This window comes from Schistocerca cancellata, chromosome 3, assembly GCF_023864275.1.
Source record: "Schistocerca cancellata isolate TAMUIC-IGC-003103 chromosome 3, iqSchCanc2.1, whole genome shotgun sequence".
NCBI lineage: Eukaryota > Metazoa > Arthropoda > Insecta > Orthoptera > Acrididae > Schistocerca > Schistocerca cancellata.
The window spans coordinates 959,933,233-959,959,344 of record NC_064628.1 but is presented as its reverse complement, the minus strand read 5'-3'; the positions used below and the strand labels follow the sequence as shown (position 1 = coordinate 959,959,344).

The window sequence follows — 26,112 nt, the reverse complement described above, 5'->3', positions numbered from 1 at the left end:
GATTCGTACTGTTTTGTCGTTTTCAAAGTCTTCTTGGCAAACTTGGTTAGCACATTCTCCCTCAAACTGAGTTAATTACTGCATTTTCGTACCATTACAGTAGTTTAAAAGGCTTAAAGAAGCATCTTTGTCACAACAGAAAGGTAGTTTGAAAATTGGGCTCGCGACATAACAAAAAAAAACAGGAAGGGAGCCAACAGCACCAGGGTTTCCCAGGCGGTCACCCATCCAAGTACTAGCCGGGCCCGATGATGCTTAACTTCGGTGATCGGACGAGAATCGGTGTATTCATCATGGTATGGCCGTTGACGCTCATCTAATGTAGGAGCACGGCTGAATTCGCGTTCGGCTTTTCTCCCCACACACAAAATATTAGTTTTCGGCCGCATTTGACGAAAGCGCTTCCTTCCGCAACCGCCAGTTCCTCGAGGACGGCGCGGGGAGGCGCGCCCGGCGTCCCAGCAGAGTGACGGCCGAATTGGCGGGCGCACCGCCGCGTGTGTGAGACGCACTGCTGCTCGTTGCACCCCCTGTCATTCGCTGGGCGCGTGCAGCCTTCGACACTAGCGGAGGACTCATCTTGTCCCTGGTGTTCAGCGGAGGGCCTGTGCGGGATGTGGCAGTGTCATGCTGGAGGGCCCACTGGTAGCGATGTGGGCTTCCTCGCCTCGCCTCGACTCGCCTCGCCACGCCTCGCCTCACACCAGGTGTCTGCGTAGTTTGCAGTGCATTCGCACCATTCCTATCCCTGTCCCAGTTCCCGTCCCGACTTGTCCCGACTTTGCTAGACTGCCGCTCGCTGCCGCTCGGGTCGTGGTCCATATGACAGCGCAAGCACGACAAACGTCTGCGGGACGAGACGAGACGAGACGAGACGACTAAGGAATAAATTCGTCGTTACAAATCAAATTTGGACCCTTACACTCCTACACAACAATAGGCGGTGACGTATTTCAGAAATCACCTGCCGATTCGTACTGTTTTGTCGTTTTCAAAGTCTTCTTGGCAAACTTGGTTAGCACATTCTCCCTCAAACTGAGTTAATTACTGCATTTTCGTACCATTACAGTAGTTTAAAAGGCATAAAGAAGCATCTTTGTCACAACAGAAAGGTAGTTTGAAAATTGGGCTGGTGACATAACAAAAAAAAAACAGGAAGGGAGCCAGCAGCACCCGGGTTTCCCAGGCGGTCACCCATCCAAGTACTAGCCGGTCCCGATGAGGCTTAACTTCGGTGATTGGACGAGAACCGGTGTATTCATCATGGTATGGCCGTTGGCGCTCATCTAATGTAGGAGCACGGCAGAATTCGCGTTCGACTTTTCTCCCAACACACAAAATGTTAGTTTTCGGCCCCATTTGACGAAAGCGCTTCCTTCCGCAACCGCCAGTTCCTCGAGGACGACGCGGGGAGGCGCGCCCGGCGTCCCAGCAGAGTGACGGCCGAATTGGCGGGCGCACCGCCGCGTGTGTGAGACGCACTGCTGCTCGTTGCACCCCCTGTCATTCGCTGGGCGCGTTCAGCTTTCGACACTAGCGGAGGACGCATCTTGTCCCTGGTGTTCAGCGTAGGGCCTGTGCGGGGTGTGGCAGTGTCGTGCTGGAGGGCCCACTGGTAGCGATGTGGGCTTCCTCGCCTCGCCTCGAATCGCCTCGCCTCGCCTCACACCAGGTGTCTGCGTAGTTTGCAGTGCATTCGCACCATTCCTATCCCTGTCCCTGTCCCCGTCCCGACTTGTCCCGACTTTGCTCGACTGCCGCTCGCTGCCGCTCGGGTCGTGGTCCATATGACAGCGCAAGCACGACAAACGTCTGCGGGACGAGACGAGACGAGACGAGACGAGACGACTAAGGAATAAATTCGTGGTTACAAATCAAATTTGGAACTCTACACTCCTACACAACAATAGGCGGTGACGTATTTCAGAAATCACCTGCCGATTCGTACTGTTTTGTAGTTTTCAAAGTCTTCTTGGGAAACTTGGTTAGCACATTCTCCCTCAAACTGAGTTAATTACTGCATTTTCGTACCATTACAGTAGTTTAAAAGGCTTAAAGAAGCATCTTTGTCACAACAGAAAGGTAGTTTGAAAATTGGGCTGGCGACATAACAAAAAAAAAAACAGGAAGGGAGCCAGCAGCACCCGGGTTTCCCAGGCGGTCACCCATCCAAGTACTAGCCGGGCCCGATGTTGCTTAACTTCGGTGATCGGACGAGAACCGGTGTATTCATCATGGTATGGCCGTTGGCGCTCATCTAATGTAGGAGCACGGCAGAATTCGCGTTCGGCTTTTCTCCCAACACACAAAATGTTAGTTTTCGGCCGCATTTGACGAAAGCGCTTCCTTCCGCAACCGCCAGTTCCTCGAGGACGGCGCGGGGAGGCGCGCCCGGCGTCCCAGCAGAGTGACGGCCGAATTGGCGGGCGCACCGCCGCGTGTGTGAGACGCACTGCTGCTCGTTGCACCCCCAGTCATTCGCTGGGCGCGTGCAGCCTTCGACACTAGCGGAGGACGCATCTTGTCCCTGATGTTCAGCGGAAGGCCTGTGTGGGGTGTGGCAGTGTCGTGCTTGAGGGCCCACTGGTAGCGATGTGGGCTTCCTCGCCTCGCCTCGCCTCGCCTCGCCACACACCAGGTGTCTGCGTAGTTTGCAGTGCATTCGCACCATTCCTATCCCTGTCCCTGTCCCCGTCCCGACTTGTCCCGACTTTGCTCGACTGCCGCTCGCTGCCGCTCGGGTCGTGGTCCATATGACAGCGCAAGCACGACAAACGTCTGCGGGACGAGACGAGACGAGACGAGACGACTAAGGAATAAATTCGTGGTTACAAATCAAATTTGGAACTCTACTCTCCTACACAACAATAGGCGGTGACGTATTTCAGAAATCACCTGCCGATTCGTACTGTTTTGTCGTTTTCAAAGTCTTTTTGGCAAACTTGGTTAGCACATTCTCCCTCAAACTGAGTTAATTACTGCATTTTCGTAACATACAGTAGTTTAAAAGGCATAAAGAAGCATCTTTGTCACAACAGAAAGGTAGTTTGAAAATTGGGCTGGTGACATAACAAAAAAAAAAAAAAAAACAGGAATGGAGCCAGCAGCACCCGGGTTTCCCAGGCGGTCACCCATCCAAGTACTAGCCGGGCCCGATGATGCTTAACTTCGGTGAACGGACGAGAACCGGTGTATTCATCATGGTATGGCCGTTGGCGCTCGTCTAATGTAGGAGCACGGCAGAATTCGCGTTCGGCTTTTCTCCCAACACACAAAATGTTAGTTTTCGGCCCCATTTGACGAAAGCGCTTCCTTCCGCAACCGCCAGTTCCTCGAGGACGGCGCGGGGAGGCGCGCCCGGCGTCCCAGCAGAGTGACGGCCGAATTGGCGGGCGCACCGCCGCGTGTGTGAGACGCACTGCTGCTCGTTGCACCCCCTGTCATTCGCTGGGCGCGTGCAGCCTTCGACACTAGCGGAGGACGCATCTTGTCCCTGGTGTTCAGCGGAAGGCCTGTGCGGGGTGTGGCAGTGTCGTGCTGGAGGGCCCACTGGTAGCGATGTGGGCTTCTTCGCCTCGCCTCGCCTCGCCTCGCCACACACCAGGTGTCTGCGTAGTTTGCAGTGCATTCGCACCATTCCTATCCCTGTCCCCGTCCCCGTCCCGACTTGTCCCGACTTTGCTCGACTGCCGCTCGCTGCCGCTCGGGTCGTGGTCCATATGACAGCGCAAGCACGACAAACGTCTGCGGGACGAGACGAGACGAGACGACTAAGGAATAAATTCGTGGTTACAAATCAAATTTGGAACTCTACACTCCTACACAACAATAGGCGGTGACGTATTTCAGAAATCACCTGCTGATTCGTACTGTTTTGTCGTTTTCAAAGTCTTCTTGGCAAACTTGGTTAGCACATTCTCCCTCAAACTGAGTTAATTACTGCATTTTCGTACCATTACAGTAGTTTAAAAGGCATAAAGAAGCATCCTTGTCACAACAGAAAGGTAGTTTGAAAATTGGGCTGGTGACATAACAAAAAAAAAAAACAGGAAGGGAGCCAGCAGCACCCGGGTTTCCCAGGCGGTCACCCATCCAAGTACTAGACGGGCCCGAAGATGCTTAACTTCGGTGATTGAACGAGAACCGGTGTATTCATCATGGTATGGCCGTTGGCGCTCATCTAATGTAGGAGCACGGCAGAATTCGCGTTCGGCTTTTCTCCCAACACACAAAATGTTAGTTTTCGGCCCCATTTGACGAAAGCGCTTCCTTCCGCAACCGCCAGTTCCTCGAGGACGAGGCGGGGACGCGCGCCCGGCGTCCCAGCAGAGTGACGGCCGAATTGGCGGGCGCACCGCCGCGTGTGTGAGACGCACTGCTGCTCGTTGCACCCCCTGTCATTCGCTGGGCGCGTGCAGCCTTCGACTCTAGCGGAGGACGCATTTTGTCCCTGGTGTTCAGCGGAGGGCCTGTGCGGGGTGTGGCAGTGTCGTGCTGGAGGGCCCACTGGTAGCGATGTGGGCTTCCTCGCCTCGCCTCGAATCGCCTCGCCTCGCCTCACACCAGGTGTCTGCGTAGTTTGCAGTGCATTCGCACCATTCCTATCCCTGTCCCTGTCCCCGTCTTTGCTCGACTGCCGCTCGCTGCCGCTCGGGTCGTGGTCCATATGACAGCGCAAGCACGACAAACGTCTGCGGGACGAGACGAGACGAGACGAGACGAGACGACTAAGGAATAAATTCGTGGTTACAAATCAAATTTGGAACTCTACACTCCTACACAACAATAGGCGGTGACGTATTTCAGAAATCACCTGACGATTCGTAATGTTTTGTTGTTTACAAAGTCTTCTTGGCAAACTTGGTTAGCACATTCTCCCTCAAACTGAGTTAATTACTGCATTTTCGTACCATTACATTAGTTTAAAAGGCTTAAAGAAGCATCTTTGTCACAACAGAAAGATAGTTTGAAAATTGGGCTGGCGACATAACAAAAAAAAAACAGGAAGGGAGCCAGCAGCACCCGGGTTTCCCAGGCGGTCACCCATCCAAGTACTAGCCGGGCCCGATGTTGCTTAACTTCGGTGATCGGACGAGAACCGGTGTATTCATCATGATATGGCCGTTGGCGCTCATCTAATGTAGGAATACGGCAGAATTCGCGTTCGGCTTTTCTCCCAACACACAAAATGTTGGTTTTCGGCCGCATTTGACGAAAGCGCTTCCTTCCGCAACCGCCAGTTCCTCGAGGACGGCGCGGGGAGGCGCGCCCGGTGTCCCAGCAGAGTGACGGCCGAATTGGCGGGCGCACCGCCGCGTGTGTGAGACGCACTGCTGCTCGTTGCACTCCCTGTCATTCGCTGGGCGCGTGCAGCCTTCGACACTAGCGGAGGACGCATCTTGTCCCTGGTGTTCAGCGGAGGGCCTGTGCGGGGTGTGGCAGTGTCGTGCTGGAGGGCCCACTGGTAGCGATGTGGGCTTCCTAGCCGCGCCTCGCCTCGCCTCGCCTCGCCTCACACCAGGTGTCTGCGTAGTTTGCAGTGCATTCGCACCATTCCTATCCCTGTCCCTGTCCCCGTCCCGACATGTCCCGACGTTGCTCGACTGCCGCTCGCTGCCGCTCGGGTCGTGGTCCATATGACAGCGCAAGCACGACAAACGTCTGCGGGACGAGACGAGACGAGACGAGACGAGACGACTAAGGAATAAATTCGTGGTTACAAATCAATTATGGAACTCTACACTCCTACACAACAATAGGCGGTGACGTATTTCAGAAATCACCTGCCGATTCGTACTGTTTTGTCGTTTTCAAAGTCCTCTTGGCAAACTTGGTTAGCACATTCTCCCTCAAACTGAGTTAATTACTGCATTTTCGTACCATTACAGTAGTTTAAAAGGCATAAAGAAGCATCTTTGTCTCAACAGAAAGGTAGTTTGAAAATTGGGCTGGTGACATAACAAAAAAAAACAGGAAGGGAGCCAGCAGCACCCGGGTTTCCCAGGCGGTCACCCATCCAAGTACTAGCCGGGCCCGATGATGCTTAACTTCGGTGATCGGACGAGAACCGGTGTATTCATCATGGTATGGCCGTTGGCGCTCATCTAATGTAGGAGCACGGCAGAATTCGCGTTCGGCTTTTCTCCCAACACACAAAATGTTAGTTTTCGGCTGCATTTGACGAAAGCGCTTCCTTCCGCAACCGCCAGTTCCCCGAGGACGGCGCGGGGAGGCGCGCCCGGCGTCCCAGCAGAGTGACGGCCGAATTGGCGGGCGCACCGCCGCGTGTGTGAGACGCACTGCTGCTCGCTGCACCCCCTGTCATTCGCTGGGCGCGTGCAGCCTTCGACACTAGCGGAGAACGCATCTTGTCCCTGGTGTTCAGCGGAGGGCCTGTGCGGGGTGTGGCAGTGTCGTGCTGGAGGGCCCACTGGTAGCGATGTGGGCTTCCTCGCCTCGCCTCGCCTCGCCTCGCCTCACACCAGGTGTCTGCGTAGTTTGCAGTGCATTCGCACCATTCCTATCCCTGTCCCTGTCCCCGTCCCGACCTGTCCCGTCTTTGCTCGACTGCCGCTCGCTGCCGCTCGGGTCGTGGTCCATATGACAGCGCAAGCACGACAAACGTCTGCGGGACGAGACGAGACGAGACGAGACGAGACGACTAAGGAATAAATTCGTGGTTACAAATCAAATTTGGAACTCTACACTCCTACACAACAATAGGCGGTGACGTATTTCAGAAATCACCTGCCGATTCGTACTGTTTTGTAGTTTTCAAAGTCTTCTTGGCAAACTTGGTTAGCACATTCTCCCTCAAACTGAGTTAATTACTGCATTTTCGTACCATTACAGTAGTTTAAAAGGCTTAAAGAAGCATCTTTGTCACAACAGAAAGGTAGTTTGAAAATTGGGCTGGCGACATAACAAAAAAAAACAGGAAGGGAGCCAGCAGCACCCGGGTTTCCCAGGCGGTCACCCATCCAAGTACTAGCCGGGCCCGATGTTGCTTAACTTCGGTGATCGGACGAGAACCGGTGTATTCATCATGGTATGGCCGTTGGCGCTCATCTAATGTAGGAGCACGGCAGAATTCGCGTTCGGCTTTTCTCCCAACACACAAAATGTTAGTTTTCGGCCGCATTTGACGAAAGCGCTTCCTTCCGCAACCGCCAGTTCCTCGAGGACGGCGCGGGGAGGCGCGCCCGGCGTCCCAGCAGAGTGACGGCCGAATTGGCGGGCGCACCGCCGCGTGTGTGAGACGCACTGCTGCTCGTTGCACCCCCAGTCATTCGCTGGGCGCGTGCAGCCTTCGACACTAGCGGAGGACGCATCTTGTCCCTGATGTTCAGCGGAAGGCCTGTGTGGGGTGTGGCAGTGTCGTGCTGGAGGGCCCACTGGTAGCGATGTGGGCTTCCTCGCCTCGCCTCGCCTCGCCTCGCCACACACCAGGTGTCTGCGTAGTTTGCAGTGCATTCGCACCATTCCTATCCCTGTCCCTGTCCCCGTCCCGACTTGTCCCGACTTTGCTCGACTGCCGCTCGCTGCCGCTCGGGTCGTGGTCCATATGACAGCGCAAGCACGACAAACGTCTGCGGGACGAGACGAGACGAGACGAGACGACTAAGGAATAAATTCGTGGTTACAAATCAAATTTGGAACTCTACACTCCTACACAACAATAGGCGGTGACGTATTTCAGAAATCACCTGCCGATTCGTACTGTTTTGTCGTTTTCAAAGTCTTTTTGGCAAACTTGGTTAGCACATTCTCCCTCAAACTGAGTTAATTACTGCATTTTCGTAACATACAGTAGTTTAAAAGGCATAAAGAAGCATCTTTGTCACAACAGAAAGGTAGTTTGAAAATTGGGCTGGTGACATAACAAAAAAAAAAAACAGGAAGGGAGCCAGCAGCACCCGGGTTTCCCAGGCGGTCACCCATCCAAGTACTAGACGGGCCCGAAGATGCTTAACTTTGGTGATTGAACGAGAACCGGTGTATTCATCATGGTATGGCCGTTGGCGCTCATCTAATGTAGGAGCACGGCAGAATTCGCGTTCGGCTTTTCTCCCAACACACAAAATGTTAGTTTTCGGCCCCATTTGACGAAAGCGCTTCCTTCCGCAACCGCCAGTTCCTCGAGGACGAGGCGGGGACGCGCGCCCGGCGTCCCAGCAGAGTGACGGCCGAATTGGCGGGCGCACCGCCGCGTGTGTGAGACGCACTGCTGCTCGTTGCACCCCCTGTCATTCGCTGGGCGCGTGCAGCCTTCGACTCTAGCGGAGGACGCATTTTGTCCCTGGTGTTCAGCGGAGGGCCTGTGCGGGGTGTGGCAGTGTCGTGCTGGAGGGCCCACTGGTAGCGATGTGGGCTTCCTCGCCTCGCCTCGAATCGCCTCGCCTCGCCTCACACCAGGTGTCTGCGTAGTTTGCAGTGCATTCGCACCATTCCTATCCCTGTCCCTGTCCCCGTCTTTGCTCGACTGCCGCTCGCTGCCGCTCGGGTCGTGGTCCATATGACAGCGCAAGCACGACAAACGTCTGCGGGACGAGACGAGACGAGACGAGACGAGACGAGACGACTAAGGAATAAATTCGTGGTTACAAATCAAATTTGGAACTCTACACTCCTACACAACAATAGGCGGTGACGTATTTCAGAAATCACCTGCTGATTCGTACTGTTTTGTCGTTTTCAAAGTCTTCTTGGCAAACTTGGTTAGCACATTCTCCCTCAAACTGAGTTAATTACTGCATTTTCGTACCATTACAGTAGTTTAAAAGGCATAAAGAAGCATCCTTGTCACAACAGAAAGGTAGTTTGAAAATTGGGCTGGTGACATAACAAAAAAAAAAAACAGGAAGGGAGCCAGCAGCACCCGGGTTTCCCAGGCGGTCACCCATCCAAGTACTAGACGGGCCCGAAGATGCTTAACTTCGGTGATTGAACGAGAACCGGTGTATTCATCATGGTATGGCCGTTGGCGCTCATCTAATGTAGGAGCACGGCAGAATTCGCGTTCGGCTTTTCTCCCAACACACAAAATGTTAGTTTTCGGCCCCATTTGACGAAAGCGCTTCCTTCCGCAACCGCCAGTTCCTCGAGGACGAGGCGGGGACGCGCGCCCGGCGTCCCAGCAGAGTGACGGCCGAATTGGCGGGCGCACCGCCGCGTGTGTGAGACGCACTGCTGCTCGTTGCACCCCCTGTCATTCGCTGGGCGCGTGCAGCCTTCGACTCTAGCGGAGGACGCATTTTGTCCCTGGTGTTCAGCGGAGGGCCTGTGCGGGGTGTGGCAGTGTCGTGCTGGAGGGCCCACTGGTAGCGATGTGGGCTTCCTCGCCTCGCCTCGAATCGCCTCGCCTCGCCTCACACCAGGTGTCTGCGTAGTTTGCAGTGCATTCGCACCATTCCTATCCCTGTCCCTGTCCCCGTCTTTGCTCGACTGCCGCTCGCTGCCGCTCGGGTCGTGGTCCATATGACAGCGCAAGCACGACAAACGTCTGCGGGACGAGACGAGACGAGACGAGACGAGACGACTAAGGAATAAATTCGTGGTTACAAATCAAATTTGGAACTCTACACTCCTACACAACAATAGGCGGTGACGTATTTCAGAAATCACCTGACGATTCGTAATGTTTTGTTGTTTACAAAGTCTTCTTGGCAAACTTGGTTAGCACATTCTCCCTCAAACTGAGTTAATTACTGCATTTTCGTACCATTACATTAGTTTAAAAGGCTTAAAGAAGCATCTTTGTCACAACAGAAAGATAGTTTGAAAATTGGGCTGGCGACATAACAAAAAAAAAACAGGAAGGGAGCCAGCAGCACCCGGGTTTCCCAGGCGGTCACCCATCCAAGTACTAGCCGGGCCCGATGTTGCTTAACTTCGGTGATCGGACGAGAACCGGTGTATTCATCATGATATGGCCGTTGGCGCTCATCTAATGTAGGAATACGGCAGAATTCGCGTTCGGCTTTTCTCCCAACACACAAAATGTTGGTTTTCGGCCGCATTTGACGAAAGCGCTTCCTTCCGCAACCGCCAGTTCCTCGAGGACGGCGCGGGGAGGCGCGCCCGGCGTCCCAGCAGAGTGACGGCCGAATTGGCGGGCGCACCGCCGCGTGTGTGAGACGCACTGCTGCTCGTTGCACTCCCTGTCATTCGCTGGGCGCGTGCAGCCTTCGACACTAGCGGAGGACGCATCTTGTCCCTGGTGTTCAGCGGAGGGCCTGTGCGGGGTGTGGCAGTGTCGTGCTGGAGGGCCCACTGGTAGCGATGTGGGCTTCCTAGCCGCGCCTCGCCTCGCCTCGCCTCGCCTCACACCAGGTGTCTGCGTAGTTTGCAGTGCATTCGCACCATTCCTATCCCTGTCCCTGTCCCCGTCCCGACATGTCCCGACGTTGCTCGACTGCCGCTCGCTGCCGCTCGGGTCGTGGTCCATATGACAGCGCAAGCACGACAAACGTCTGCGGGACGAGACGAGACGAGACGAGACGAGACGACTAAGGAATAAATTCGTGGTTACAAATCAATTATGGAACTCTACACTCCTACACAACAATAGGCGGTGACGTATTTCAGAAATCACCTGCCGATTCGTACTGTTTTGTCGTTTTCAAAGTCCTCTTGGCAAACTTGGTTAGCACATTCTCCCTCAAACTGAGTTAATTACTGCATTTTCGTACCATTACAGTAGTTTAAAAGGCATAAAGAAGCATCTTTGTCTCAACAGAAAGGTAGTTTGAAAATTGGGCTGGTGACATAACAAAAAAAAACAGGAAGGGAGCCAGCAGCACCCGGGTTTCCCAGGCGGTCACCCATCCAAGTACTAGCCGGGCCCGATGATGCTTAACTTCGGTGATCGTACGAGAACCGGTGTATTCATCATGGTATGGCCGTTGGCGCTCATCTAATGTAGGAGCACGGCAGAATTCGCGTTCGGCTTTTCTCCCAACACACAAAATGTTAGTTTTCGGCTGCATTTGACGAAAGCGCTTCCTTCCGCAACCGCCAGTTCCCCGAGGACGGCGCGGGGAGGCGCGCCCGGCGTCCCAGCAGAGTGACGGCCGAATTGGCGGGCGCACCGCCGCGTGTGTGAGACGCACTGCTGCTCGCTGCACCCCCTGTCATTCGCTGGGCGCGTGCAGCCTTCGACACTAGCGGAGAACGCATCTTGTCCCTGGTGTTCAGCGGAGGGCCTGTGCGGGGTGTGGCAGTGTCGTGCTGGAGGGCCCACTGGTAGCGATGTGGGCTTCCTCGCCTCGCCTCGCCTCGCCTCGCCTCACACCAGGTGTCTGCGTAGTTTGCAGTGCATTCGCACCATTCCTATCCCTGTCCCTGTCCCCGTCCCGACCTGTCCCGTCTTTGCTCGACTGCCGCTCGCTGCCGCTCGGGTCGTGGTCCATATGACAGCGCAAGCACGACAAACGTCTGCGGGACGAGACGAGACGAGACGAGACGAGACGACTAAGGAATAAATTCGTGGTTACAAATCAAATTTGGAACTCTACACTCCTACACAACAATAGGCGGTGACGTATTTCAGAAATCACCTGCCGATTCGTACTGTTTTGTAGTTTTCAAAGTCTTCTTGGCAAACTTGGTTAGCACATTCTCCCTCAAACTGAGTTAATTACTGCATTTTCGTACCATTACAGTAGTTTAAAAGGCTTAAAGAAGCATCTTTGTCACAACAGAAAGGTAGTTTGAAAATTGGGCTGGCGACATAACAAAAAAAAACAGGAAGGGAGCCAGCAGCACCCGGGTTTCCCAGGCGGTCACCCATCCAAGTACTAGCCGGGCCCGATGTTGCTTAACTTCGGTGATCGGACGAGAACCGGTGTATTCATCATGGTATGGCCGTTGGCGCTCATCTAATGTAGGAGCACGGCAGAATTCGCGTTCGGCTTTTCTCCCAACACACAAAATGTTAGTTTTCGGCCGCATTTGACGAAAGCGCTTCCTTCCGCAACCGCCAGTTCCTCGAGGACGGCGCGGGGAGGCGCGCCCGGCGTCCCAGCAGAGTGACGGCCGAATTGGCGGGCGCACCGCCGCGTGTGTGAGACGCACTGCTGCTCGTTGCACCCCCAGTCATTCGCTGGGCGCGTGCAGCCTTCGACACTAGCGGAGGACGCATCTTGTCCCTGATGTTCAGCGGAAGGCCTGTGTGGGGTGTGGCAGTGTCGTGCTGGAGGGCCCACTGGTAGCGATGTGGGCTTCCTCGCCTCGCCTCGCCTCGCCTCGCCACACACCAGGTGTCTGCGTAGTTTGCAGTGCATTCGCACCATTCCTATCCCTGTCCCTGTCCCCGTCCCGACTTGTCCCGACTTTGCTCGACTGCCGCTCGCTGCCGCTCGGGTCGTGGTCCATATGACAGCGCAAGCACGACAAACGTCTGCGGGACGAGACGAGACGAGACGAGACGACTAAGGAATAAATTCGTGGTTACAAATCAAATTTGGAACTCTACACTCCTACACAACAATAGGCGGTGACGTATTTCAGAAATCACCTGCCGATTCGTACTGTTTTGTCGTTTTCAAAGTCTTTTTGGCAAACTTGGTTAGCACATTCTCCCTCAAACTGAGTTAATTACTGCATTTTCGTAACATACAGTAGTTTAAAAGGCATAAAGAAGCATCTTTGTCACAACAGAAAGGTAGTTTGAAAATTGGGCTGGTGACATAACAAAAAAAAAAAACAGGAAGGGAGCCAGCAGCACCCGGGTTTCCCAGGCGGTCACCCATCCAAGTACTAGACGGGCCCGAAGATGCTTAACTTTGGTGATTGAACGAGAACCGGTGTATTCATCATGGTATGGCCGTTGGCGCTCATCTAATGTAGGAGCACGGCAGAATTCGCGTTCGGCTTTTCTCCCAACACACAAAATGTTAGTTTTCGGCCCCATTTGACGAAAGCGCTTCCTTCCGCAACCGCCAGTTCCTCGAGGACGAGGCGGGGACGCGCGCCCGGCGTCCCAGCAGAGTGACGGCCGAATTGGCGGGCGCACCGCCGCGTGTGTGAGACGCACTGCTGCTCGTTGCACCCCCTGTCATTCGCTGGGCGCGTGCAGCCTTCGACTCTAGCGGAGGACGCATTTTGTCCCTGGTGTTCAGCGGAGGGCCTGTGCGGGGTGTGGCAGTGTCGTGCTGGAGGGCCCACTGGTAGCGATGTGGGCTTCCTCGCCTCGCCTCGAATCGCCTCGCCTCGCCTCACACCAGGTGTCTGCGTAGTTTGCAGTGCATTCGCACCATTCCTATCCCTGTCCCTGTCCCCGTCTTTGCTCGACTGCCGCTCGCTGCCGCTCGGGTCGTGGTCCATATGACAGCGCAAGCACGACAAACGTCTGCGGGACGAGACGAGACGAGACGAGACGAGACGAGACGACTAAGGAATAAATTCGTGGTTACAAATCAAATTTGGAACTCTACACTCCTACACAACAATAGGCGGTGACGTATTTCAGAAATCACCTGCTGATTCGTACTGTTTTGTCGTTTTCAAAGTCTTCTTGGCAAACTTGGTTAGCACATTCTCCCTCAAACTGAGTTAATTACTGCATTTTCGTACCATTACAGTAGTTTAAAAGGCATAAAGAAGCATCCTTGTCACAACAGAAAGGTAGTTTGAAAATTGGGCTGGTGACATAACAAAAAAAAAAAACAGGAAGGGAGCCAGCAGCACCCGGGTTTCCCAGGCGGTCACCCATCCAAGTACTAGACGGGCCCGAAGATGCTTAACTTCGGTGATTGAACGAGAACCGGTGTATTCATCATGGTATGGCCGTTGGCGCTCATCTAATGTAGGAGCACGGCAGAATTCGCGTTCGGCTTTTCTCCCAACACACAAAATGTTAGTTTTCGGCCCCATTTGACGAAAGCGCTTCCTTCCGCAACCGCCAGTTCCTCGAGGACGAGGCGGGGACGCGCGCCCGGCGTCCCAGCAGAGTGACGGCCGAATTGGCGGGCGCACCGCCGCGTGTGTGAGACGCACTGCTGCTCGTTGCACCCCCTGTCATTCGCTGGGCGCGTGCAGCCTTCGACTCTAGCGGAGGACGCATTTTGTCCCTGGTGTTCAGCGGAGGGCCTGTGCGGGGTGTGGCAGTGTCGTGCTGGAGGGCCCACTGGTAGCGATGTGGGCTTCCTCGCCTCGCCTCGAATCGCCTCGCCTCGCCTCACACCAGGTGTCTGCGTAGTTTGCAGTGCATTCGCACCGTTCCTATCCCTGTCCCTGTCCCCGTCTTTGCTCGACTGCCGCTCGCTGCCGCTCGGGTCGTGGTCCATATGACAGCGCAAGCACGACAAACGTCTGCGGGACGAGACGAGACGAGACGAGACGAGACGACTAAGGAATAAATTCGTGGTTACAAATCAAATTTGGAACTCTACACTCCTACACAACAATAGGCGGTGACGTATTTCAGAAATCACCTGACGATTCGTAATGTTTTGTTGTTTACAAAGTCTTCTTGGCAAACTTCGTTAGCACATTCTCCCTCAAACTGAGTTAATTACTGCATTTTCGTACCATTACATTAGTTTAAAAGGCTTAAAGAAGCATCTTTGTCACAACAGAAAGATAGTTTGAAAATTGGGCTGGCGACATAACAAAAAAAAAACAGGAAGGGAGCCAGCAGCACCCGGGTTTCCCAGGCGGTCACCCATCCAAGTACTAGCCGGGCCCGATGATGCTTAACTTCGGTGATCGGACGAGAACCGGTGTATTCATCATGATATGGCCGTTGGCGCTCATCTAATGTAGGAATACGGCAGAATTCGCGTTCGGCTTTTCTCCCAACACACAAAATGTTGGTTTTCGGCCGCATTTGACGAAAGCGCTTCCTTCCGCAACCGCCAGTTCCTCGAGGACGGCGCGGGGAGGCGCGCCCGGCGTCCCAGCAGAGTGACGGCCGAATTGGCGGGCGCACCGCCGCGTGTGTGAGACGCACTGCTGCTCGTTGCACTCCCTGTCATTCGCTGGGCGCGTGCAGCCTTCGACACTAGCGGAGGACGCATCTTGTCCCTGGTGTTCAGCGGAGGGCCTGTGCGGGGTGTGGCAGTGTCGTGCTGGAGGGCCCACTGGTAGCGATGTGGGCTTCCTAGCCGCGCCTCGCCTCGCCTCGCCTCGCCTCACACCAGGTGTCTGCGTAGTTTGCAGTGCATTCGCACCATTCCTATCCCTGTCCCTGTCCCCGTCCCGACATGTCCCGACGTTGCTCGACTGCCGCTCGCTGCCGCTCGGGTCGTGGTCCATATGACAGCGCAAGCACGACAAACGTCTGCGGGACGAGACGAGACGAGACGAGACGAGACGACTAAGGAATAAATTCGTGGTTACAAATCAATTATGGAACTCTACACTCCTACACAACAATAGGCAGTGACGTATTTCAGAAATCACCTGCCGATTCGTACTGTTTTGTCGTTTTCAAAGTCCTCTTGGCAAACTTGGTTAGCACATTCTCCCTCAAACTGAGTTAATTACTGCATTTTCGTACCATTACAGTAGTTTAAAAGGCATAAAGAAGCATCTTTGTCTCAACAGAAAGGTAGTTTGAAAATTGGGCTGGTGACATAACAAAAAAAAAACAGGAAGGGAGCCAGCAGCATCCGGCTTTCCCAGGCGGTCACCCATCCAAGTACTAACCGGGCCCGATGATGCTTAACTTCGGTGATCGGACGAGAACCGGTGTATTCATCATGGTATGGCCGTTGGCGCTCATCTAATGTAGGAGCACGGCAGAATTCGCGTTCGGCTTTTCTCCCAACACACAAAATGTTAGTTTTCGGCCGCATTTGACGAAAGCGCTTCCTTCCGCAACCGCCAGTTCCTCGAGGACGGCGCGGGGAGGCGCGCCCGGTGTCCCAGCAGAGTGAAGGCCGAATTGGCGGGCGCACCGCCGCGTGTGTGAGACGCACTGCAGCTCGTTGCACCCCCTGTCATTCGCTGGGCGCGTGCAGCCTTCGACACTAGCGGAAGACGCATCTTGTCCCTGGTGTTCAGCGGAGGGCCTGTGCGGGGTGTGGCAGTGTCGTGCTGGAGGGCCCACTGGTAGCGATGTGGGCTTCCTCGCCTCGCCTCGCCTCGCCTCGCCTCACACCAGGTGTCTGCGTAGTTTGCAGTGCATTCGCACCATTCCTATCCCTGTCCCTGTCCCCGTCCCGACCTGTCCCGACTTTGCTCGACTGCCGCTCGCTGCCGCTCGGGTCGTGGTCCATATGACAGCGCAAGCACGACAAACGTCTGCGGGACGAGACGAGACAAGACGAGACGAGACGACTAAGGAATAAATTCGTGGTTACAAATCAAATTTGGAACTCTACACTCCTACACAACAATAGGCGGTGACGTATTTCAGAAATCACCTGCCGATTCGTACTGTTTTGTCGTTTTCAAAGTCCTCTTGGCAAACTTGGTTAGCACATTCTCCCTCAAACTGAGTTAATTACTGCATTTTCGTACCATTACAGTAGTTTAAAAGGCATAAAGAAGCATCTTTGTCACAACAGAAAGGTAGTTTGAAAATTGGGCTGGTGACATAACAAAAAAAAACAGGAAGGGAGCCAGCAGCACCCGGGTTTCCCAGGCGGTCACCCATCCAAGTACTAGCCGGGCCCGATGATGCTTAACTTCGGTGATCGGACGAGAACCGGTGTATTCATCATGGTATGGCCGTTGGCGCTCAACTAATGTAGGAGCACGGCAGAATTCGCGTTCGGCTTTTCTCCCAACACACAAAATGTTAGTTTTCGGCCGCATTTGACGAAAGCGCTTCCTTCCGCAACCGCCAGTTCCTCGAGGACGGCGCGGGGAGGCGCGCCCGGCGTCCCAGCAGGGTGACGGCCGAATTGGCGGGCGCACCGCCGCGTGTGTGAGACGCACTGCTGCTCGTTGCACCCCCTGTCATTCGCTGGGCGCGTGCAGCCTTCGACACTAGCGGAGGACGCATCTTGTCCCTGGTGTTCAGCGGAGGGCCTGTGCGGGGTGTGGCAGTGTCGTGCTGGAGGGCCCACTGGTAGCGATGTGGGCTTCCTCGCCTCGCCTCGCCTCGCCTCGCCTCACACCAGGTGTCTGCGTAGTTTGCAGTGCATTCGCACCATTCCTATCCCTGTCCCTGTCCCCGTCTTTGCTCGACTGCCGCTCGCTGCCGCTCGGGTCGTGGTCCATATGACAGCGCAAGCACGACAAACGTCTGCGGGACGAGACGAGACGAGACGAGACGAGACGACTAAGGAATAAATTCGTGGTTACAAATCAAATTTGGAACTCTACACTCCTACACAACAATAGGCGGTGACGTATTTCAGAAATCACCTGCCGATTCGTACTGTTTTGTAGTTTTCAAAGTCTTCTTGGGAAACTTGGTTAGCACATTCTCCCTCAAACTGAGTTAATTACTGCATTTTCGTACCATTACAGTAGTTTAAAAGGCTTAAAGAAGCATCTTTGTCACAACAGAAAGGTAGTTTGAAAATTGGGCTGGCGACATAACAAAAAAAAAACAGGAAGGGAGCCAGCAGCACCCGGGTTTCCCAGGCGGTCACCCATCCAAGTACTAGCCGGGCCCGATGTTGCTTAACTTCGGTGATCGGACGAGAACCGGTGTATTCATCATGGTATGGCCGTTGGCGCTCATCTAATGTAGGGGCACGGCAGAATTCGCGTTCGGCTTTTCTCCCAACACACAAAATGTTAGTTTTCGGCCGCATTTGACGAAAGCGCTTCCTTCCGCAACCGCCAGTTCCTCGAGGACGGCGCGGGGAGGCGCGCCCGGCGTCCCAGCAGAGTGACGGCCGAATTGGCGGGCGCACCGCCGCGTGTGTGAGACGCACTGCTGCTCGTTGCACCCCCAGTCATTCGCTGGGCGCGTGCAGCCTTCGACACTAGCGGAGGACGCATCTTGTCCCTGATGTTCAGCGGAAGGCCTGTGTGGGGTGTGGCAGTGTCGTGCTGGAGGGCCCACTGGTAGCGATGTGGGCTTCCTCGCCTCGCCTCGCCTCGCCTCGCCACACACCAGGTGTCTGCGTAGTTTGCAGTGCATTCGCACCATTCCTATCCCTGTCCCTGTCCCCGTCCCGACTTGTCCCGACTTTGCTCGACTGCCGCTCGCTGCCGCTCGGGTCGTGGTCCATATGACAGCGCAAGCACGACAAACGTCTGCGGGACGAGACGAGACGAGACGAGACGACTAAGGAATAAATTCGTGGTTACAAATCAAATTTGGAACTCTACACTCCTACACAACAATAGGCGGTGACGTATTTCAAAAATCACCTGCCGATTCGTACTGTTTTGTCGTTTTCAAAGTCTTTTTGGCAAACTTGGTTAGCACATTCTCCCTCAAACTGAGTTAATTACTGCATTTTCGTAACATACAGTAGTTTAAAAGGCATAAAGAAGCATCTTTGTCACAACAGAAAGGTAGTTTGAAAATTGGGCTGGTGACATAACAAAAAAAAAAAAAAAACAGGAATGGAGCCAGCAGCACCCGGGTTTCCCAGGCGGTCACCCATCCAAGTACTAGCCGGGCCCGATGATGCTTAACATCGGTGAACGGACGAGAACCGGTGTATTCATCATGGTATGGCCGTTGGCGCTCATCTAATGTAGGAGCACGGCAGAATTCGCGTTCGGCTTTTCTCCCAACACACAAAATGTTAGTTTTCGGCCCCATTTGACGAAAGCGCTTCCTTCCGCAACCGCCAGTTCCTCGAGGACGGCGCGGGGAGGCGCTCCCGGCGTCCCAGCAGAGTGACGGCCGAATTGGCGGGCGCACCGCCGCGTGTGTGAGACGCACTGCTGCTCGTTGCACCCCCTGTCATTCGCTGGGCGCGTGCAGCCTTCGACACTAGCGGAGGACGCATCTTGTCCCTGGTGTTCAGCGGAAGGCCTGTGCGGGGTGTGGCAGTGTCGTGCTGGAGGGCCCACTGGTAGCGATGTGGGCTTCTTCGCCTCGCCTCGCCTCGCCTCGCCACACACCAGGTGTCTGCGTAGTTTGCAGTGCATTCGCACCATTCCTATCCCTGTCCCCGTCCCCGTCCCGACTTGTCCCGACTTTGCTCGACTGCCGCTCGCTGCCGCTCGGGTCGTGGTCCATATGACAGCGCAAGCACGACAAACGTCTGCGGGACGAGACGAGACGAGACGACTAAGGAATAAATTCGTGGTTACAAATCAAATTTGGAACTCTACACTCCTACACAACAATAGGCGGTGACGTATTTCAGAAATCACCTGCTGATTCGTACTGTTTTGTCGTTTTCAAAGTCTTCTTGGCAAACTTGGTTAGCACATTCTCCCTCAAACTGAGTTAATTACTGCATTTTCGTACCATTACAGTAGTTTAAAAGGCATAAAGAAGCATCCTTGTCACAACAGAAAGGTAGTTTGAAAATTGGGCTGGTGACATAACAAAAAAAAAAAACAGGAAGGGAGCCAGCAGCACCCGGGTTTCCCAGGCGGTCACCCATCCAAGTACTAGACGGGCCCGAAGATGCTTAACTTCGGTGATTGAACGAGAACCGGTGTATTCATCATGGTATGGCCGTTGGCGCTCATCTAATGTAGGAGCACGGCAGAATTCGCGTTCGGCTTTTCTCCCAACACACAAAATGTTAGTTTTCGGCCCCATTTGACGAAAGCGCTTCCTTCCGCAACCGCCAGTTCCTCGAGGACGAGGCGGGGACGCGCGCCCGGCGTCCCAGCAGAGTGACGGCCGAATTGGCGGGCGCACCGCCGCGTGTGTGAGACGCACTGCTGCTCGTTGCACCCCCTGTCATTCGCTGGGCGCGTGCAGCCTTCGACTCTAGCGGAGGACGCATTTTGTCCCTGGTGTTCAGCGGAGGGCCTGTGCGGGGTGTGGCAGTGTCGTGCTGGAGGGCCCACTGGTAGCGATGTGGGCTTCCTCGCCTCGCCTCGAATCGCCTCGCCTCGCCTCACACCAGGTGTCTGCGTAGTTTGCAGTGCATTCGCACCATTCCTATCCCTGTCCCTGTCCCCGTCTTTGCTCGACTGCCGCTCGCTGCCGCTCGGGTCGTGGTCCATATGACAGCGCAAGCACGACAAACGTCTGCGGGACGAGACGAGACGAGACGAGACGAGACGAGACGACTAAGGAATAAATTCGTGGTTACAAATCAAATTTGGAACTCTACACTCCTACACAACAATAGGCGGTGACGTATTTCAGAAATCACCTGACGATTCGTAATGTTTTGTTGTTTACAAAGTCTTCTTGGCAAACTTGGTTAGCACATTCTCCCTCAAACTGAGTTAATTACTGCATTTTCGTACCATTACATTAGTTTAAAAGACTTAAAGAAGCATCTTTGTCACAACAGAAAGATAGTTTGAAAATTGGGCTGGCGACATAACAAAAAAAAAACAGGAAGGGAGCCAGCAGCACCCGGGTTTCCCAGGCGGTCACCCATCCAAGTACTAGCCGGGCCCGATGTTGCTTAACTTCGGTGATCGGACGAGAACCGGTGTATTCATCATGATATGGCCGTTGGCGCTCATCTAATGTAGGAATACGGCAGAATTCGCGTTCGGCTTTTCTCCCAACACACAAAATGTTGGTTTTCGGCCGCATTTGACGAAAGCGCTTCCTTCCGCAACCGCCAGTTCCTCGAGGACGGCGCGGGGAGGCGCGCCCGGCGTCCCAGCAGAGTGACGGCCGAATTGGCGGGCGCACCGCCGCGTGTGTGAGACGCACTGCTGCTCGTTGCACTCCCTGTCATTCGCTGGGCGCGTGCAGCCTTCGACACTTGCGGAGGACGCATCTTGTCCCTGGTGTTCAGCGGAGGGCCTGTGCGGGGTGTGGCAGTGTCGTGCTGGAGGGCCCACTGGTAGCGATGTGGGCTTCCTAGCCGCGCCTCGCCTCGCCTCGCCACGCCTCACACCAGGTGTCTGCGTAGTTTGCAGTGCATTCGCACCATTCCTATCCCTGTCCCTGTCCCCGTCCCGACATGTCCCGACGTTGCTCGACTGCCGCTCGCTGCCGCTCGGGTCGTGGTCCATATGACAGCGCAAGCACGACAAACGTCTGCGGGACGAGACGAGACGAGACGAGACGAGACGACTAAGGAATAAATTCGTGGTTACAAATCAATTATGGAACTCTACACTCCTACACAACAATAGGCGGTGACGTATTTCAGAAATCACCTGCCGATTCGTACTGTTTTGTCGTTTTCAAAGTCCTCTTGGCAAACTTGGTTAGCACATTCTCCCTCAAACTGAGTTAATTACTGCATTTTCGTACCATTACAGTAGTTTAAAAGGCATAAAGAAGCATCTTTGTCTCAACAGAAAGGTAGTTTGAAAATTGGGCTGGTGACATAACAAAAAAAAAACAGGAAGGGAGCCAGCAGCATCCGGCTTTCCCAGGCGGTCACCCATCCAAGTACTAACCGGGCCCGATGATGCTTAACTTCGGTGATCGGACGAGAACCGGTGTATTCATCATGGTATGGCCGTTGGCGCTCATCTAATGTAGGAGCACGGCAGAATTCGCGTTCGGCTTTTCTCCCAACACACAAAATGTTAGTTTTCGGCCGCATTTGACGAAAGCGCTTCCTTCCGCAACCGCCAGTTCCTCGAGGACGGCGCGGGGAGGCGCGCCCGGTGTCCCAGCAGAGTGAAGGCCGAATTGGCGGGCGCACCGCCGCGTGTGTGAGACGCACTGCAGCTCGTTGCACCCCCTGTCATTCGCTGGGCGCGTGCAGCCTTCGACACTAGCGGAAGACGCATCTTGTCCCTGGTGTTCAGCGGAGGGCCTGTGCGGGGTGTGGCAGTGTCGTGCTGGAGGGCCCACTGGTAGCGATGTGGGCTTCCTCGCCTCGCCTCGCCTCGCCTCGCCTCACACCAGGTGTCTGCGTAGTTTGCAGTGCATTCGCACCATTCCTATCCCTGTCCCTGTCCCCGTCCCGACCTGTCCCGACTTTGCTCGACTGCCGCTCGCTGCCGCTCGGGTCGTGGTCCATATGACAGCGCAAGCACGACAAACGTCTGCGGGACGAGACGAGACGAGACGAGACGAGACGACTAAGGAATAAATTCGTGGTTACAAATCAAATTTGGAACTCTACACTCCTACACAACAATAGGCGGTGACGTATTTCAGAAATCACCTGCCGATTCGTACTGTTTTGTCGTTTTCAAAGTCCTCTTGGCAAACTTGGTTAGCACATTCTCCCTCAAACTGAGTTAATTACTGCATTTTCGTACCATTACAGTAGTTTAAAAGGCATAAAGAAGCATCTTTGTCTCAACAGAAAGGTAGTTTGAAAATTGGGCTGGTGACATAACAAAAAAAAACAGGAAGGGAGCCAGCAGCACCCGGGTTTCCCAGGCGGTCACCCATCCAAGTACTAGCCGGGCCCGATGATGCTTAACTTCGGTGATCGGACGAGAACCGGTGTATTCATCATGGTATGGCCGTTGGCGCTCAACTAATGTAGGAGCACGGCAGAATTCGCGTTCGGCTTTTCTCCCAACACACAAAATGTTAGTTTTCGGCCGCATTTGACGAAAGCGCTTCCTTCCGCAACCGCCAGTTCCTCGAGGACGGCGCGGGGAGGCGCGCCCGGCGTCCCAGCAGGGTGACGGCCGAATTGGCGGGCGCACCGCCGCGTGTGTGAGACGCACTGCTGCTCGTTGCACCCCCTGTCATTCGCTGGGCGCGTGCAGCCTTCGACACTAGCGGAGGACGCATCTTGTCCCTGGTGTTCAGCGGAGGGCCTGTGCGGGGTGTGGCAGTGTCGTGCTGGAGGGCCCACTGGTAGCGATGTGGGCTTCCTCGCCTCGCCTCGCCTCGCCTCGCCTCACACCAGGTGTCTGCGTAGTTTGCAGTGCATTCGCACCATTCCTATCCCTGTCCCTGTCCCCGTCTTTGCTCGACTGCCGCTCGCTGCCGCTCGGGTCGTGGTCCATATGACAGCGCAAGCACGACAAACGTCTGCGGGACGAGACGAGACGAGACGAGACGAGACGACTAAGGAATAAATTCGTGGTTACAAATCAAATTTGGAACTCTACACTCCTACACAACAATAGGCGGTGACGTATTTCAGAAATCACCTGCCGATTCGTACTGTTTTGTAGTTTTCAAAGTCTTCTTGGGAAACTTGGTTAGCACATTCTCCCTCAAACTGAGTTAATTACTGCATTTTCGTACCATTACAGTAGTTTAAAAGGCTTAAAGAAGCATCTTTGTCACAACAGAAAGGTAGTTTGAAAATTGGGCTGGCGACATAACAAAAAAAAAACAGGAAGGGAGCCAGCAGCACCCGGGTTTCCCAGGCGGTCACCCATCCAAGTACTAGCCGGGCCCGATGTTGCTTAACTTCGGTGATCGGACGAGAACCGGTGTATTCATCATGGTATGGCCGTTGGCGCTCATCTAATGTAGGAGCACGGCAGAATTCGCGTTCGGCTTTTCTCCCAACACACAAAATGTTAGTTTTCGGCCGCATTTGACGAAAGCGCTTCCTTCCGCAACCGCCAGTTCCTCGAGGACGGCGCGGGGAGGCGCGCCCGGCGTCCCAGCAGAGTGACGGCCGAATTGGCGGGCGCACCGCCGCGTGTGTGAGACGCACTGCTGCTCGTTGCACCCCCAGTCATTCGCTGGGCGCGTGCAGCCTTCGACACTAGCGGAGGACGCATCTTGTCCCTGATGTTCAGCGGAAGGCCTGTGTGGGGTGTGGCAGTGTCGTGCTGGAGGGCCCACTGGTAGCGATGTGGGCTTCCTCGCCTCGCCTCGCCTCGCCTCGCCACACACCAGGTGTCTGCGTAGTTTGCAGTGCATTCGCACCATTCCTATCCCTGTCCCTGTCCCCGTCCCGACTTGTCCCGACTTTGCTCGACTGCCGCTCGCTGCCGCTCGGGTCGTGGTCCATATGACAGCGCAAGCACGACAAACGTCTGCGGGACGAGACGAGACGAGACGAGACGACTAAGGAATAAATTCGTGGTTACAAATCAAATTTGGAACTCTACACTCCTACACAACAATAGGCGGTGACGTATTTCAAAAATCACCTGCCGATTCGTACTGTTTTGTCGTTTTCAAAGTCTTTTTGGCAAACTTGGTTAGCACATTCTCCCTCAAACTGAGTTAATTACTGCATTTTCGTAACATACAGTAGTTTAAAAGGCATAAAGAAGCATCTTTGTCACAACAGAAAGGTAGTTTGAAAATTGGGCTGGTGACATAACAAAAAAAAAAAAAAAAAAACAGGAATGGAGCCAGCAGCACCCGGGTTTCCCAGGCGGTCACCCATCCAAGTACTAGCCGGGCCCGATGATGCTTAACTTCGGTGAACGGACGAGAACCGGTGTATTCATCATGGTATGGCCGTTGGCGCTCATCTAATGTAGGAGCACGGCAGAATTCGCGTTCGGCTTTTCTCCCAACACACAAAATGTTAGTTTTCGGCCCCATTTGACGAAAGCGCTTCCTTCCGCAACCGCCAGTTCCTCGAGGACGGCGCGGGGAGGCGCTCCCGGCGTCCCAGCAGAGTGACGGCCGAATTGGCGGGCGCACCGCCGCGTGTGTGAGACGCACTGCTGCTCGTTGCACCCCCTGTCATTCGCTGGGCGCGTGCAGCCTTCGACACTAGCGGAGGACGCATCTTGTCCCTGGTGTTCAGCGGAAGGCCTGTGCGGGGTGTGGCAGTGTCGTGCTGGAGGGCCCACTGGTAGCGATGTGGGCTTCTTCGCCTCGCCTCGCCTCGCCTCGCCACACACCAGGTGTCTGCGTAGTTTGCAGTGCATTCGCACCATTCCTATCCCTGTCCCCGTCCCCGTCCCGACTTGTCCCGACTTTGCTCGACTGCCGCTCGCTGCCGCTCGGGTCGTGGTCCATATGACAGCGCAAGCACGACAAACGTCTGCGGGACGAGACGAGACGAGACGACTAAGGAATAAATTCGTGGTTACAAATCAAATTTGGAACTCTACACTCCTACACAACAATAGGCGGTGACGTATTTCAGAAATCACCTGCTGATTCGTACTGTTTTGTCGTTTTCAAAGTCTTCTTGGCAAACTTGGTTAGCACATTCTCCCTCAAACTGAGTTAATTACTGCATTTTCGTACCATTACAGTAGTTTAAAAGGCATAAAGAAGCATCCTTGTCACAACAGAAAGGTAGTTTGAAAATTGGGCTGGTGACATAACAAAAAAAAAAACAGGAAGGGAGCCAGCAGCACCCGGGTTTCCCAGGCGGTCACCCATCCAAGTACTAGACGGGCCCGAAGATGCTTAACTTCGGTGATTGAACGAGAACCGGTGTATTCATCATGGTATGGCCGTTGGCGCTCATCTAATGTAGGAGCACGGCAGAATTCGCGTTCGGCTTTTCTCCCAACACACAAAATGTTAGTTTTCGGCCCCATTTGACGAAAGCGCTTCCTTCCGCAACCGCCAGTTCCTCGAGGACGAGGCGGGGACGCGCGCCCGGCGTCCCAGCAGAGTGACGGCCGAATTGGCGGGCGCACCGCCGCGTGTGTGAGACGCACTGCTGCTCGTTGCACCCCCTGTCATTCGCTGGGCGCGTGCAGCCTTCGACTCTAGCGGAGGACGCATTTTGTCCCTGGTGTTCAGCGGAGGGCCTGTGCGGGGTGTGGCAGTGTCGTGCTGGAGGGCCCACTGGTAGCGATGTGGGCTTCCTCGCCTCGCCTCGAATCGCCTCGCCTCGCCTCACACCAGGTGTCTGCGTAGTTTGCAGTGCATTCGCACCATTCCTATCCCTGTCCCTGTCCCCGTCTTTGCTCGACTGCCGCTCGCTGCCGCTCGGGTCGTGGTCCATATGACAGCGCAAGCACGACAAACGTCTGCGGGACGAGACGAGACGAGACGAGACGAGACGAGACGACTAAGGAATAAATTCGTGGTTACAAATCAAATTTGGAACTCTACACTCCTACACAACAATAGGCGGTGACGTATTTCAGAAATCACCTGACGATTCGTAATGTTTTGTTGTTTACAAAGTCTTCTTGGCAAACTTGGTTAGCACATTCTCCCTCAAACTGAGTTAATTACTGCATTTTCGTACCATTACATTAGTTTAAAAGACTTAAAGAAGCATCTTTGTCACAACA

The 26,112-nt window shown here is 54.5% G+C and overlaps 26 non-coding genes and 1 pseudogene across 26 annotated transcripts; all 27 read right to left on the bottom strand.

Moving 5' to 3' along the window:
* Positions 1 to 191: 191 nt before the first annotated feature.
* On the bottom strand, positions 192 to 310 carry LOC126178251 (5S ribosomal RNA). The gene has a single exon (XR_007536161.1). It is a non-coding gene; the product is annotated as a 5S ribosomal RNA (ribosomal RNA).
* An 851-nt stretch (positions 311 to 1,161) lies between these two features.
* On the bottom strand, positions 1,162 to 1,280 carry LOC126178705 (5S ribosomal RNA; annotated as a pseudogene).
* An 852-nt stretch (positions 1,281 to 2,132) lies between these two features.
* Positions 2,133 to 2,251, bottom strand: LOC126178292 (5S ribosomal RNA). Its single transcript, XR_007536199.1, has one exon. It is a non-coding gene; the product is annotated as a 5S ribosomal RNA (ribosomal RNA).
* An 847-nt stretch (positions 2,252 to 3,098) lies between these two features.
* On the bottom strand, positions 3,099 to 3,217 carry LOC126178286 (5S ribosomal RNA). The gene has a single exon (XR_007536193.1). It is a non-coding gene; the product is annotated as a 5S ribosomal RNA (ribosomal RNA).
* An 838-nt stretch (positions 3,218 to 4,055) lies between these two features.
* LOC126178543 (5S ribosomal RNA) lies at positions 4,056 to 4,174 on the bottom strand. The gene has a single exon (XR_007536433.1). It is a non-coding gene; the product is annotated as a 5S ribosomal RNA (ribosomal RNA).
* Positions 4,175 to 5,010: 836 nt separating this feature from the next.
* Positions 5,011 to 5,129, bottom strand: LOC126178338 (5S ribosomal RNA). Its single transcript, XR_007536244.1, has one exon. It is a non-coding gene; the product is annotated as a 5S ribosomal RNA (ribosomal RNA).
* An 850-nt stretch (positions 5,130 to 5,979) lies between these two features.
* On the bottom strand, positions 5,980 to 6,098 carry LOC126178170 (5S ribosomal RNA). Its single transcript, XR_007536083.1, has one exon. It is a non-coding gene; the product is annotated as a 5S ribosomal RNA (ribosomal RNA).
* An 845-nt stretch (positions 6,099 to 6,943) lies between these two features.
* Positions 6,944 to 7,062, bottom strand: LOC126178291 (5S ribosomal RNA). Its single transcript, XR_007536198.1, has one exon. It is a non-coding gene; the product is annotated as a 5S ribosomal RNA (ribosomal RNA).
* An 842-nt stretch (positions 7,063 to 7,904) lies between these two features.
* LOC126178693 (5S ribosomal RNA) lies at positions 7,905 to 8,023 on the bottom strand. Its single transcript, XR_007536568.1, has one exon. It is a non-coding gene; the product is annotated as a 5S ribosomal RNA (ribosomal RNA).
* An 843-nt stretch (positions 8,024 to 8,866) lies between these two features.
* Positions 8,867 to 8,985, bottom strand: LOC126178531 (5S ribosomal RNA). The gene has a single exon (XR_007536422.1). It is a non-coding gene; the product is annotated as a 5S ribosomal RNA (ribosomal RNA).
* Positions 8,986 to 9,821: 836 nt separating this feature from the next.
* On the bottom strand, positions 9,822 to 9,940 carry LOC126178337 (5S ribosomal RNA). Its single transcript, XR_007536243.1, has one exon. It is a non-coding gene; the product is annotated as a 5S ribosomal RNA (ribosomal RNA).
* Positions 9,941 to 10,790: 850 nt separating this feature from the next.
* Positions 10,791 to 10,909, bottom strand: LOC126178252 (5S ribosomal RNA). The gene has a single exon (XR_007536162.1). It is a non-coding gene; the product is annotated as a 5S ribosomal RNA (ribosomal RNA).
* Positions 10,910 to 11,754: 845 nt separating this feature from the next.
* LOC126178290 (5S ribosomal RNA) lies at positions 11,755 to 11,873 on the bottom strand. The gene has a single exon (XR_007536197.1). It is a non-coding gene; the product is annotated as a 5S ribosomal RNA (ribosomal RNA).
* An 842-nt stretch (positions 11,874 to 12,715) lies between these two features.
* On the bottom strand, positions 12,716 to 12,834 carry LOC126178682 (5S ribosomal RNA). The gene has a single exon (XR_007536562.1). It is a non-coding gene; the product is annotated as a 5S ribosomal RNA (ribosomal RNA).
* An 843-nt stretch (positions 12,835 to 13,677) lies between these two features.
* LOC126178518 (5S ribosomal RNA) lies at positions 13,678 to 13,796 on the bottom strand. The gene has a single exon (XR_007536409.1). It is a non-coding gene; the product is annotated as a 5S ribosomal RNA (ribosomal RNA).
* An 836-nt stretch (positions 13,797 to 14,632) lies between these two features.
* On the bottom strand, positions 14,633 to 14,751 carry LOC126178264 (5S ribosomal RNA). Its single transcript, XR_007536173.1, has one exon. It is a non-coding gene; the product is annotated as a 5S ribosomal RNA (ribosomal RNA).
* An 851-nt stretch (positions 14,752 to 15,602) lies between these two features.
* On the bottom strand, positions 15,603 to 15,721 carry LOC126178298 (5S ribosomal RNA). The gene has a single exon (XR_007536205.1). It is a non-coding gene; the product is annotated as a 5S ribosomal RNA (ribosomal RNA).
* An 845-nt stretch (positions 15,722 to 16,566) lies between these two features.
* Positions 16,567 to 16,685, bottom strand: LOC126178169 (5S ribosomal RNA). The gene has a single exon (XR_007536082.1). It is a non-coding gene; the product is annotated as a 5S ribosomal RNA (ribosomal RNA).
* Positions 16,686 to 17,516: 831 nt separating this feature from the next.
* Positions 17,517 to 17,635, bottom strand: LOC126178289 (5S ribosomal RNA). Its single transcript, XR_007536196.1, has one exon. It is a non-coding gene; the product is annotated as a 5S ribosomal RNA (ribosomal RNA).
* An 846-nt stretch (positions 17,636 to 18,481) lies between these two features.
* LOC126178342 (5S ribosomal RNA) lies at positions 18,482 to 18,600 on the bottom strand. Its single transcript, XR_007536248.1, has one exon. It is a non-coding gene; the product is annotated as a 5S ribosomal RNA (ribosomal RNA).
* Positions 18,601 to 19,438: 838 nt separating this feature from the next.
* LOC126178506 (5S ribosomal RNA) lies at positions 19,439 to 19,557 on the bottom strand. Its single transcript, XR_007536398.1, has one exon. It is a non-coding gene; the product is annotated as a 5S ribosomal RNA (ribosomal RNA).
* An 841-nt stretch (positions 19,558 to 20,398) lies between these two features.
* Positions 20,399 to 20,517, bottom strand: LOC126178336 (5S ribosomal RNA). The gene has a single exon (XR_007536242.1). It is a non-coding gene; the product is annotated as a 5S ribosomal RNA (ribosomal RNA).
* An 851-nt stretch (positions 20,518 to 21,368) lies between these two features.
* Positions 21,369 to 21,487, bottom strand: LOC126178297 (5S ribosomal RNA). Its single transcript, XR_007536204.1, has one exon. It is a non-coding gene; the product is annotated as a 5S ribosomal RNA (ribosomal RNA).
* An 845-nt stretch (positions 21,488 to 22,332) lies between these two features.
* Positions 22,333 to 22,451, bottom strand: LOC126178168 (5S ribosomal RNA). Its single transcript, XR_007536081.1, has one exon. It is a non-coding gene; the product is annotated as a 5S ribosomal RNA (ribosomal RNA).
* Positions 22,452 to 23,282: 831 nt separating this feature from the next.
* On the bottom strand, positions 23,283 to 23,401 carry LOC126178288 (5S ribosomal RNA). The gene has a single exon (XR_007536195.1). It is a non-coding gene; the product is annotated as a 5S ribosomal RNA (ribosomal RNA).
* An 849-nt stretch (positions 23,402 to 24,250) lies between these two features.
* LOC126178285 (5S ribosomal RNA) lies at positions 24,251 to 24,369 on the bottom strand. The gene has a single exon (XR_007536192.1). It is a non-coding gene; the product is annotated as a 5S ribosomal RNA (ribosomal RNA).
* An 837-nt stretch (positions 24,370 to 25,206) lies between these two features.
* Positions 25,207 to 25,325, bottom strand: LOC126178495 (5S ribosomal RNA). Its single transcript, XR_007536387.1, has one exon. It is a non-coding gene; the product is annotated as a 5S ribosomal RNA (ribosomal RNA).
* Positions 25,326 to 26,112: the final 787 nt, after the last annotated feature.